The 12101-nt window shown below is 32.8% G+C and overlaps 1 pseudogene; it reads right to left on the minus strand.

Moving 5' to 3' along the window:
• LOC123241685 overlaps positions 1-8774 on the minus strand; it is a 46581-nt pseudogene extending 37807 nt beyond the window's left edge.
• Between the last annotated feature and the right edge of the window lie 3327 nt (positions 8775-12101).

Genomic DNA, 12101 nt, shown 5'->3' on the forward strand with positions numbered 1-12101 from the left:
CCCCCATATCATCTTAGAACATTTAGTATTCCAACCTCTCCCTATGAATCATTCTTCTAATTACTATTGTAGTGAATACTATAATAGTGAATAGAGTTCACTACAGAGAATTATACATGACATTTCTCCACATAGGAATACAATATAGTTACATCTTATTTAAACCCTAAAAGAGGCAAATTTAAAAAATATGAGTTTTCTTACTTTCCCTTCTGCTTCTTATTTACATTTTTATGTTTCTCTTGATTTTTGTGGTTGGATATTGAACTTTCCTTTTAGTCCTGGTCTTTTCTGTGCCAATGCTTGGAAATCTTCTATCTTGTTTAATGCCCAAACCTTCCCCTGGACGTATATATAGTCGGTTTTGATGGGCAGGTGATCCTTGGTTGTAGACCCAGTTTTCTTGCCTTTCTGAATATCATATTCCAAGCCTGTCAGGATGTTATTCCTAATTTTGAATGAATATTTATTATTTGTAGCGGTCAACAGTTTTCTTCCTTTGCTTTATCCTTTTATGGTTTGGGTATCAGGACTTCATTTATCTTGTTGTAAGAGTGATGTGGAGTGTATTCTCTATTTTTGAGAATAATTTTTGTGGTATATATATATATATATATATATATATATATATATATAAACTGTTTCTTAAAAGTTTGGTAGAATGCTCCAGAAAATCCATTAATAGAAGATTTTCCTTTTGTAGTTCTTTATGGTAATAGATTATGTTAAATTTTTACTGGGTATTCTGATATTTTAAGTATTTTATATTTTTGAAGGTTTGTTTGTTGTTACTTTTGTTGACCTTAATAGGTACTTATTCTTTTTTATTTTTGTTCCTTTTGTTGTGATTTCCCATTGTTCAAGGAAAATGTTTGATTAGCTGTTCCTGTCCAAAATACTTGTAATTTAAACTGTATGAAAAGAAAAACTTAAACATAAGGATCTGGCTGAGGAGATCAAAATTATCTGTGAATATGAAATGCACATTATCCTGATTGTTTTGTCTGCTATAGAAATTGTACTTAGAATGCTTTTAGTGACCCTACAGAGAATTAATTTTCATTCTAATACTTTTTTTCATTTAAAAAAGATAACTTTCATCCACATATTCAATAGTTCTTAGAACATTGAATATAATGGGATAATAGAAGCATACTTACTTTTCCTAGGATGATTTTTATCTGAATCAAATTGTAAAAATAAGAATGATATTAATAACACCATTATGGGAGAAATATCTCCTTTCTGAGTTCATATAGGTACCTGTTAGAATATATCTACCACAATGCAGAAATTATAGAAGTAACAACCTAGGTTTTATTATGCTTGAGTACAGGTTCAGGTCTTGGACAAAAAAAATAAACCTGAATGAAGAATGGGCCTCTTATAGACAAAATTACATCAGAGAAACAGAGAAAAAATATTTTACACATTACAATCTCATACATTCTTCTAGACCATAAAAGTTAAAGGAAAAAAAAAACCATTCATAATCACATGTTTTCTTCAATGTCATAAAAATTGAACAAATTTAGTTAAGCAGAGTCATAATCTCATATATCTGTTAAGGTAACAAACCTACTTAAATAGACTGAGTTAGGTTACAGATTAAAATACACTTAAAGATTCATAATGTGTCGATTTAGGGGTTAGATTTACATGCTACCAAGATAACTTCAAAGAGTTAGCTAGGGCAGAAAACTAATAATTAAAACATTTTGGGAAGCTAAAATTCCCCATTGGCTTTTATCTGAGGAAATACTTCTCTTAACATGAGCCAGGTTTTGGTCTACTAAGGTTAATATTGACAGAAGAGGACTTTTAGCTCATCAAAAGTTGTAGAAGAAATGGGACCTGAGCCTTGAATGATAAAATTTAATAAAAAAAGAAAAAAGTTCCTATTACAATGCTAATAACCATAACTGATAATAGTATAACTCTTCAAGATCTACAAAGTGCTTTATATATTTTTTCAGTTGATTGTCATTGTAAATTCCTTGAAATTATTTTTATTTGGCAATATTACCTGTCATATTTGTGATTTTTTCTTTAGTATTATATTTAATTATTAAATTAATTAATTTATTTAGATGCCCCTTATTGATTTCATTTAGTTTCAGCTGGTTTCACTGCCTGGTGGTCATAAGAAGCACATATGTATATTTCTGATTTTCTGCAGTTGTATGAAGTTTTTAAGCACTAGCATGTGATCTATTTTAGTAAAGCCTCAAAATATGTATAACCCTTTTAATTTCTATTCAGTAGATACCAGAGGTCTTTCAAATCAAACTTTTTCTTAAATTCTATATCCTTATCCTTAGTTTTTTTCTCTTGTTTATTTTTTTGTTAGATTTATCTAGGTCTGAAAAGAGAACACTGAAATCCTCAGCAATTGTTGTTTTGCTATCTATTTCTCTGTCTATAAACTATTCCTATAAATACTTAGCCCTTATGCTATTCATTTCATATCCACAGGTGTATATGCGTGGTCCTGTATATGTGTATCATTGTTACTATTTTATTCTCTATGACCCCTTTAAATACAATGTATAAAACTCCTAGGGACATGGCTAATAAGATACTCAAATTAATAATACATATATGTAAAAAAATTCCCATTAGAAAAAAATGCAGTGATAAAAACAGAAAGACAAATAACCAGAGAGATATTAATTACTTGTGGTTGGGCTATCAATATAAAAATTGATGATATATTTTATTTACAAAATTTAAGTTAATTTAATTAATTTAATATAATTCATAAATAATATATTGATTTATATAACCTATTTAATAAAATTAATTTATAAATTTGATGACATATCATTAATCTATAAATGAGTTACTCAATGTCCAGAAATTCATCTGGAATAACAGAAGGTAATGATTGCCCCCCAAAATAATAAAAAACGTGGGAAAGAAGGAGCATTAGCAGAACTAGATCTCAATCAATCATACAAATCTGTAATCATTTAAGCTATTTCATGCTGGTTAAAAAAAGTCAAAAGGAGTTTCTTTATCCAAGGGTTCTTCTGCCAATGAATCTTAGACATATTCCCTACTCCTCTCCCTTCCCCCTACAAAAATATTTTAATTTGATCAATGGAACACATTACGTATATAAGACACAGATGGAAAATCCTAAATTTGAAACATAAATTTGTTTAAATAAATCAATTTAAATGGAATCAGAAGGGTAAAAGTTAATGAAGAAAAAATCTTTGCAAAAATTATTCTGATTAAGGTTTCATATTTTACATATATAAGCATTTGCTAAAAATACATAAGAAGTATCATCATTCTCTTAACAATGAAAAGACAAGGAATTAAAAGGAAAATTTTCAAAAGAAGAAATGCATATTATTATGATCATATAAAAATATTCCAAGTCACTAATAATAAGAAACATGTAAATTAAAGGACTTGGAAGTTCTACCACATCTCCAGCACCTGAACAAATATGTTATAGTAGAAAAGTGGCCATTGATACATTGATACAGGGTTGATTGGTCCAATCATTCCAAAAAGCAATTCTGAATTGTCCTCCCAAAGTCACTAAAATGTGCATAGTGTAATGCAAGGTGGCTAACAGAAACTTTTTGCTTCTGTAATTTCTAAAGGTGACAAAACGTCAGTTAAACATCATAGAATGTTCAGAAAGTCAGTTAGAACTTAAAGCGATAAATAGAGGTGAAGTTCCAACTGACGGGGCTTTTGCCTTCTGGCTTTTGCTGTGGCTGGAGGCTTTTGCTTTGGCCTTTCTGCTTTGGCCAAATTGCTTTGGCTTTGGCCTGTGCTTATTTTATTTTGGGGAAATTTGGACCTATCTCATTTCTCTGGACCTCTCCCTGATCTCCCATCTCCATCCCTCCCCTTTCCTGATTTTCCTTTGTGTTCTGATTGGCAGGGAGGGCTTGGTGATTGAATATAGTGGGTTTTAGTTTCTTTAGATAATTGGAGTATCCTCAAATAAGTATCCCTAGGTTTGATAAAGACTATTTAAAAGGCAGTCAAATCTTCCTGACTGGGAGAGCCAGTCGCTCTCTCTGTCTAAACCTCTCCGTGACCCATCCCCCACCCTCACCCCTTTCCCTAGCAGCAGTTAGAAAATCCTGAACCCCTCCCCCCTTCTGACTGACCCCGGTATTAATAAATCCCCTTGTTACCTATTCAAACCCTGTGGTGAGTCATTGTGTCGAAAATTAAGACAAGGGCCAAGAGGAAAGAATCATTTTCCTTTATTTCTTGAGACAGCTGGGGCATCCATCTTGACAGGAAGTACCCACCTTCAAGACTTCCTCCAGCCATCAGTTTCACTGGCAGGGAGGGGCCCTCTTGACCCCTCCTTCAGGAGACTTTGAAACTAACAAGAGAAACCTTCCAGTCAAACCTAAACGTTTCTTACTGGCCCTGGTTTCCTCCCTGTATTCTCTGTCTCAAGCCTCTGGGAATAAACCTGTCTGAGCTGCCCTCTCCTACATACCCCATTTCCTTTATCTCCTATATACCTAACCATACCTTCATTCCTCCTCCAATCATCTTATTCTCTTTTATCCTTCCTCACACCCACCTACTCTACTCAGTTTATTTACTATTCTTTTTTGATAACAAAAAATTCTGAATTGTCCTCCCAAAGTCACTAAAATGTGCATAGCCTTTGATGATACCACAGCTAGGCATATATCCCACCCAAGGAGATAAAAGGCAAAAATGATTATAGAACACTAATATAATAAGAATGTTATTATTGCATATGAAAAATGACAAATAGAATGGTGCCAGAGAAATTTTGTATGAAAACATGTATAAAAACAGAAATTAGCAGAATCAGAACAATTTACACAATGCTGATTTTATATGATTTTATGCTTTGATCAATGGATGGTCCAATCAGAACTTCAGAAGACTAATGGTGAAGCACTTTTCACAGATAAGAGGTGAAGAATTAGACATGTATTTCTAAGTATAACCAATGTGTTGACTTGTTTTGCTTGATTGTATCTATTGGTTAAAAGGGAGGACTTTTATGGGAGGTGGTGGGAGTTGACTTAGTAATAGTGATGCAAAAATGAAGAATTAAAAAAACAATGAAACATTTAAAGTACATCTTGGAGAAAGAAATTCAGATGGGGACATGGATAAGCAGTGCAGTTTCATTGCTATTATATTAAATAATATATACACTTAAAAGAAAGTAAAAGAAATTCACATATTCGTGTATAGTTCTTTTCTGTTCTTTGCTTACTAGAATGTTAATATTGATACTTAAATTCATAATAAAAATAAAATTTTGTTTAGAAAACAAAGATTCATAGTTATTTTTATACATTCTCCTCTCCCTCACTTCCAGTTGAATTAGTCTATAAGTGATTTTTTAGCTGAATTAAAAAAGTAAAAACAAAAGAAAAATCTCCTAAACTCTCTAAATTTCTTAGATTTCCTAATCCTCATACTTTTTCCAGTCTCCTACACAATACCACCATGCTCCTATTTCCCCTCCCTTCATTTGTTTCTGAAGATTTACTCTAAGTACATTAATTGGCGGTGCCTATGATTTGGGACTGAGTTTATGTATTGTCTGGGTCTACAAATAATTTTATGCTAGATAACAGAAATTGCTAATATCACTAAAGTAGTGAGATATCAGAATGGGACTGGCAAAACACTGGCTAATTTACTGTGCAGAAAAGATAAGATCTTCATGGTGAGAATGTTAACATGGTGAGACTTTAGAGTAAACTCAGATGTCTTATTCTCTTGTTAAGTAGTGTTAGGGTTCAAAATGGGTGGCCTCCAGAGGAACACACGAGACAATGCAATCAAAGCAGGAGAAAGCTTTATTGCCAGTACGCACTGGGGAAACTCAGCAAGAGAGTCCCGAGGGGGCATTCAGAATAAGGAATATATATATGTTTCTGGGATACAGGTGCCTTTGTCTTAGGGTTAGCTAATAGCTAGACAGAGGGAGTAGGGATGCTTCCAGGTGCCACAGGATATGATTCTTAATCTTCAAGGCTGTTCTGTCTAGGAATCTTCAAGGCTGTTTCATCTAGGGGCCCTGGGGCTTCGAGCCAGGAGTTGTCCCTGGGACTGTGAGTCAGAGAGATAACTGCCCTGCTTGAGTCCGGCATGACGTTATCCAAAAAATCCCCTGCTTAATTGCTAAGTTTAGCTTTTTGGCTATAATATTCTTATAAGCTATAAGCTATAATATTTCTATAAGCTTTTTTGGCTATAACAGTAGATCATAGCTTTGTTTTCAGTGTTTTATTTCTGTTTCCCAAGACATTTAATGAAATATTTAAATTACCTTAGTCTTTGAAGAGAAGATGTTGTGATACAGGACATTTAGCTTTTTGTGCCATTTTTATATACGCATTGGTCAAATCCAGAGTGAAGGTATTTTGTTCTAGCCTTTTGTATTTGAAATTGTACTATTCATTTCCCCCTTACAATTCCTGGTCTATTTCTATTGCTTTTAGATAACAAGAAGGCTAATTTAACACTAATAAATCCCCCCCCACTGTAATCAAAGAGTGTACAGCCTAATGGAGAATGTGTTTATGTCATATTTCAGTGGTAGCATATTGATATCCTGTTGTGGTTGAGCTTTTATTATATTTTCTATTAGCTTTTCCTCACCAATGCAATTATAGATTAATTAAATCTTACTCTTTGGATCAAGTAAAAAAAGGGAGTTAAAATGTTTAATCTGCACTATTATAGAGGTTTCCAATGGCCCAAGTTTAATTCCTTAGCCCTTGGAGAGAAACTCTTGAAAGCTCTACACTATCCTAATACTCTTTTTTGATCACAAAATAAAAAATTATTTCCAAAGAAGTGGGCCCCTTTTTTTACTCCCCATAGATTGTTTTTCTGAGGTAAGAACACTTGGGTAGGAGCTTATAATTTCATCTATTTATTTGTTTGTTTGTTTGTTTGTTTGTTCAGTTATTTTATTTATTTATTTATTTTTGGCCCAGATTTTTTCTGTATATAGCACCCCTGGTGAGATAACTTTTTACCAAAGCAGATTACCAATTTTTCTGCAGTGATTGAGTCAAGAAAGAAACACAAACACACCCACAATACCACAACATCTCACAAAACAGGTTGAATAACTGCTTTTATGGTTTCCAATCTCTCCAAAACCAATTCTTTTCAGGCAGGAAGCATGATGTTGGGAAACTCAAGTCACATGGTTTGATTTACAGTCAAATTTTACTCAGACTTTTAATATGATTGCATTTAATTTATAGGCTTTATTGTTATCTCTCCCAGCTATTTCCTCCCACTTCTTCCATATCCAAATACAACTTACAAATAGTTTATTCTCAGTCATACTAGGGTACCATCCTGCTTTTTGAAATCTATTGGCTATTCCTTGAGTTTCAGTGTTAAGGAGGGTATATAAATCTTGACCTATCCCTTATTCTGAAATTTATTAGTTTAGTTTTTTTTGTTGGGTTTGGATATTATATTCTATATACTTTTATATGTGTAATAATATTTTTGATCCTGATTTCCCCCCAAAAGAGGATGATTCTTGCTTTGCTGCTATTCCTCTCACCATTTTAAGTGTGGGAATCCCAATAGGCATTAGTGAGCAGGTAAATTTTTAACAATTGTCTTTCCCTCAAAATGGGCATATCAAATAAACACTTTTCAGTTTAATTTTTATTATTAAGATTTTCTCCTTCACTTTCTTAAGTTTAGACAATTTGCAAAACAAAAACAAAGTCCTAATTTTTATTGTTTGACAATTTCTGTGATGTAAATGCTCACACTAAAAACTTAACAATTGGATTTCTTAAGTTTATTAGAGCTGACTTCAGCATATCCCTTACTATAAGTAAAAAAAAAGTCCTTCAGAGATATATTTCTTTTATTTAGGTAGATGATTGAAAGTTGAGAACAAGAATTTTAAAAAATTTAATTCACTCGTCATATGATGTTCAATTTAGTGAGGTAATAGCAAAATTACTGCCCAGAACCTAGTAAAATTATTATTTCTTTTTCTGTCTTTGGCTTGAAGTCTATTAGAAGAGATTAACAAAGTTTTTAAAAATCTCATTCTAAATACCTTGGAAATAGCCAAGAGTCTTGAGATATAGTGATAGTTTTTAACTGTCAACTATAAATATTCTTTTTTTGTGTGTGTTTTTTTAAACATTTATTAATATTTATTTTTTAGAAAAGTTAACATGGTTACATTATTCATGCTCTTACTTTCCCCTTCATCCCCCGAGCTTCCCCCCTAACCCCCATGGCTGATGCATATTTCCACTGGTTTTAACATGTGTCATTGATCAAGACCTATTTCCAAATTGGTGATATTTGCATTGGTGTGGTAGTTTCAAGTCTACATCCCCAATCATATCCACCTCAACCCATGTGTTCAAGCATAAATATTCTGTACATAAAGATTTATAGATTGTTGCTGTGTAAAACTGGGGTCCTAAACTTTTTTAAAAAAATATTTTATATCATAGACATATTTGGAAGTCTGGTGAGAACTTAAGAAACCTTTTCAAAGAATTGTTTTAAAATAATTGATGGAATTTCTATATCCATGAACCCCGTGTTAATGGCCACTGGTATAAAAAATTATTGTAGAATCCTCTACCTTTCCCATCATTGCTGCTGTTTTCATTTGGTTTACTATGTGACCCCAGTCAAATTACTTTACCTTCAGCACCTTCATATGTAAGTTGAGAGGATCCAGTTCCCTGTAAGATCCTTCTTCCAAAATCTGGGATTTTCTGATCATCCATTTTTATTGATCATCCAAAAAGAACAGGCTCTTAGGTATTATGGGGAATTTAGATCAGACCCAATCCCTCAAGGAACTTACTCTACTAGTGAGTTAAGATGGCTTGATAAAAAAACATAATTACACTTTGAAAATTTAAAGCAAATATATTCTATTTTTAAAAATCTAGTAAATATAATAACCTACTTCTTTCTGAATTTTGCCATTAAAACATGCAGCTGGTTTAGATCTACAGGCAATATTCAAAGAGAGACTTAAAAAACTGCACAGTAATTAAATGTTATAGATTTCTTTCTCATCATAGTTGAGAACAAGCCTGTTTTATCATTTGAATTTAATTGTATATTTAACCCAGTTTTTAAGCCTGATCATGTACAAAAGATTCTACTTTTTTTCTTCTATGTATGTTGACTTTGCTTCTCAAAATCTTTCTCTGCTTCCAGGGGTCTTTCCTGGGAGAGAGCCTAGAACCATATGTGTAATTTCTTTGAGCTAGGAACCAAGAAAAGCACCTCTCCTCTTCCAAGGTCTTGTCAGCTTTGACCATGAGGCAGATAGCGCGCAATGAATAATCACTCTCCCCCAATGAGGAGAGCAAGATATGAATGCTCAGGCTTAAACCTTAGGTTATATATAATATTGCTTTCTAATGTAAGAATAAATGCAATCAGTATATAGAAAAATGTAGTATTATAGGCTAATCAGATAAGAATTTCATTTAACAATATATTCTACCTTGAGAGTTTATACTTACAAACCAGATCAAAATGATATGTTTCAGATCTCTGTAAAAGTGGAATTTTATATAAATTTGGAGGGTTTTTTTTTGTTTGTCGATCTTTTTTATCTCTGAAAATCAAGCAATCTAAGGTCTTGGAATTGCCTTATGCTAACATTTAGCTTAATTGATATTAAAAAGGCCCTGTTTAATGCCCTGTATAAATTGGCCTAAGGATATCATTTTAGTCATTATGAATAATCCAATATAATTTTCTGGTGCATGCATCAGTCCGATGACACTTAGAAAGAGACATATTCAAAACTGAACTACTTATTAAAAGCCTCCAAGCCCAATTTTCAGATTTCAGAAATGAATCAAACAAAGGTATTTCCATGGCCAAATATGCAAGATTTGCACATATTCTCAGAACTCTTAGTGATCTGATCAGTTGACCTTGAAATCTCAAGGTGTGGTGAATTCATCATTTTGTTCTTAACTCCAGGCTACATTTAAAATAAGGGGAAATTAAGTCATGAACTGTTTTTTAGTCTTGAATTTATTGATTTTTAAAACACTTTTAAAATTTTATTTCTCATTTAATTATGACTCATCCACCATCCCATTTTTCTTTTTTGGATGGAAATTTTAAACCACTCTAAAAGTTAAATATTGGGTACTAGCCAGAGATACTAATACATTCTGTTGAGTAGTTGATTAAGAAAAAAAGGATATTGAAGTGGGCTGAAAATAGTCATGTATAATTGGGGAAGTCACTTAGCCTTCCTGTCTTCAGATTCCTTGCCTATAAAATGAGGTTGTTGAAATAGGTAATCTCTGAGAGACTTTTCACTGTCTAAAACTAGCGTAATACTCTGTGAGTCTGTCACTTTGAACATAAATGGTAAAGATCTGTGAGGGAACTTCAGGACTCAGTTGTTGATACAACTGAATAAACCCAAAAGAGGGCAAAGTCAAGTCAGGTTGGGTACCTTGCTAGGATGAAATCTTCTGACCTGCATACAGTACAATCTATCCCAAGAAATCTGTCCCCAAACCATGTTTACTTATTTCATTAGAAGCTCCTTCTGAATAGGATCTTGGACTTTATTTTTCCTCTACATTTTTTCTTATAGTATGTAAACATAGCTATGTATATCAGGAAGTACCAAGATATCATTTACTCAACAAATAAATAAAAGTAATAACTTTGGTTAAGAGTTGTAAAAAAGCATTGGCATTGGAGACTTCATTTTTTCTCTGTCCTTTAATAAGCTAGATTGGTGAATCCAGAACTGGGATAAAAGGAGATTTTTTTTTCTTCTTGACTTTGCTTTTGCATTAATAGAGATGATGGTAAGAGTGACACGTGCACCTAAAAAAATCACACATGCAGTGGAGATATGTGTAAATGTCTGACAAAACCCAACTATTTCTTGAGTTTTCCAATATGGTCAGTTTAAAAAACAAAACTCAAAAGTTTTCTTTGTCTTTTTTTTAAAGAGAAGTAGCATGGCAGAGTGGATAAAGAGGTTGCCTCAGAGCCAAGATTTGGGTTCAAGTTCTCTTTGGGACACATTATGCAGATGAAGTCTTCCAGTGCTCTAGACAATTCTAAGACTAGTGCTAGCCATGCACATTGGAAGGAGAGATACTCATCAATAACTCCTTATACCAATGAAATCACAGGTCTAGTCCATATCCCTGTAAAAAGTATATCTATATCAATATCTCTCTATATCTGTGTGGCTTTGACGTTTGACAATAGGACATCTAATTATAAGAGGGTTTATATTCAAGAAAGGAACATAAAGATGTTGTTCTATAGTAGCATTTTATACAAAATATACTAGAACATCATGAACAGATTATTTCATCTACAGTATATCTGATAAGATCTAACCAGAGAACCTTAGCATGACCCTATAACCTGTGTGCTAAAGAAACCAACTAGATTGCTAGACTCTATCTTTGTTAGATTGGCTTTGCATCTTACCAATCTCAAATGATAACTTGATGCTCAACTTCACTTTTGCCTATGAAAATTTGGCCATCAGTCTCCAAGAATTTGTGATTCTCTCCTAGAAATAGGACTCAGCTTAGACCTGGAAAGTAACTACTTACTTGAAATAAAAGAGTTGCTCTTTTATGATAGTTCTTTTTTTTTCCTTTGCAAAGAGTGTTATTATCAGCTGTAGCCATAGCAGAGATAATAGTGTCATTCAAGTCACTTTCATTTCAATTAGATTAATAAATTCTATTCATGGGAAACTCTTAAAGTCCTGCCTGAACTTGTTAAGGTTATGCTTGAAGTGCACAAACTGTACTCTTCCTAACAAATGTAAGGCTGTGTTGTTCACACTGCCTCTTGGCTCTCCAGGAATTTAGGTATGGGAAATAAGAAACATCCATGTATACATGGATGGCACTAGACCTCCTAGCTATGATTATCCCTTGTCTTCATGGGTGTGTTACTAAATATTTAACAACTGACTTCCAGGAAAAAAAAGTTGTATTCAAGACACATTTTTTTTCTTTTTCTTTTTTTTAACATTTATTAATATTCATTTTTAACATGGTTACATGATTCATGCTCCTCCTTTCCCCTTC

This window comes from Gracilinanus agilis, chromosome 3 (assembly GCF_016433145.1).
Source record: "Gracilinanus agilis isolate LMUSP501 chromosome 3, AgileGrace, whole genome shotgun sequence".
Taxonomy (NCBI): domain Eukaryota; kingdom Metazoa; phylum Chordata; class Mammalia; order Didelphimorphia; family Didelphidae; genus Gracilinanus; species Gracilinanus agilis.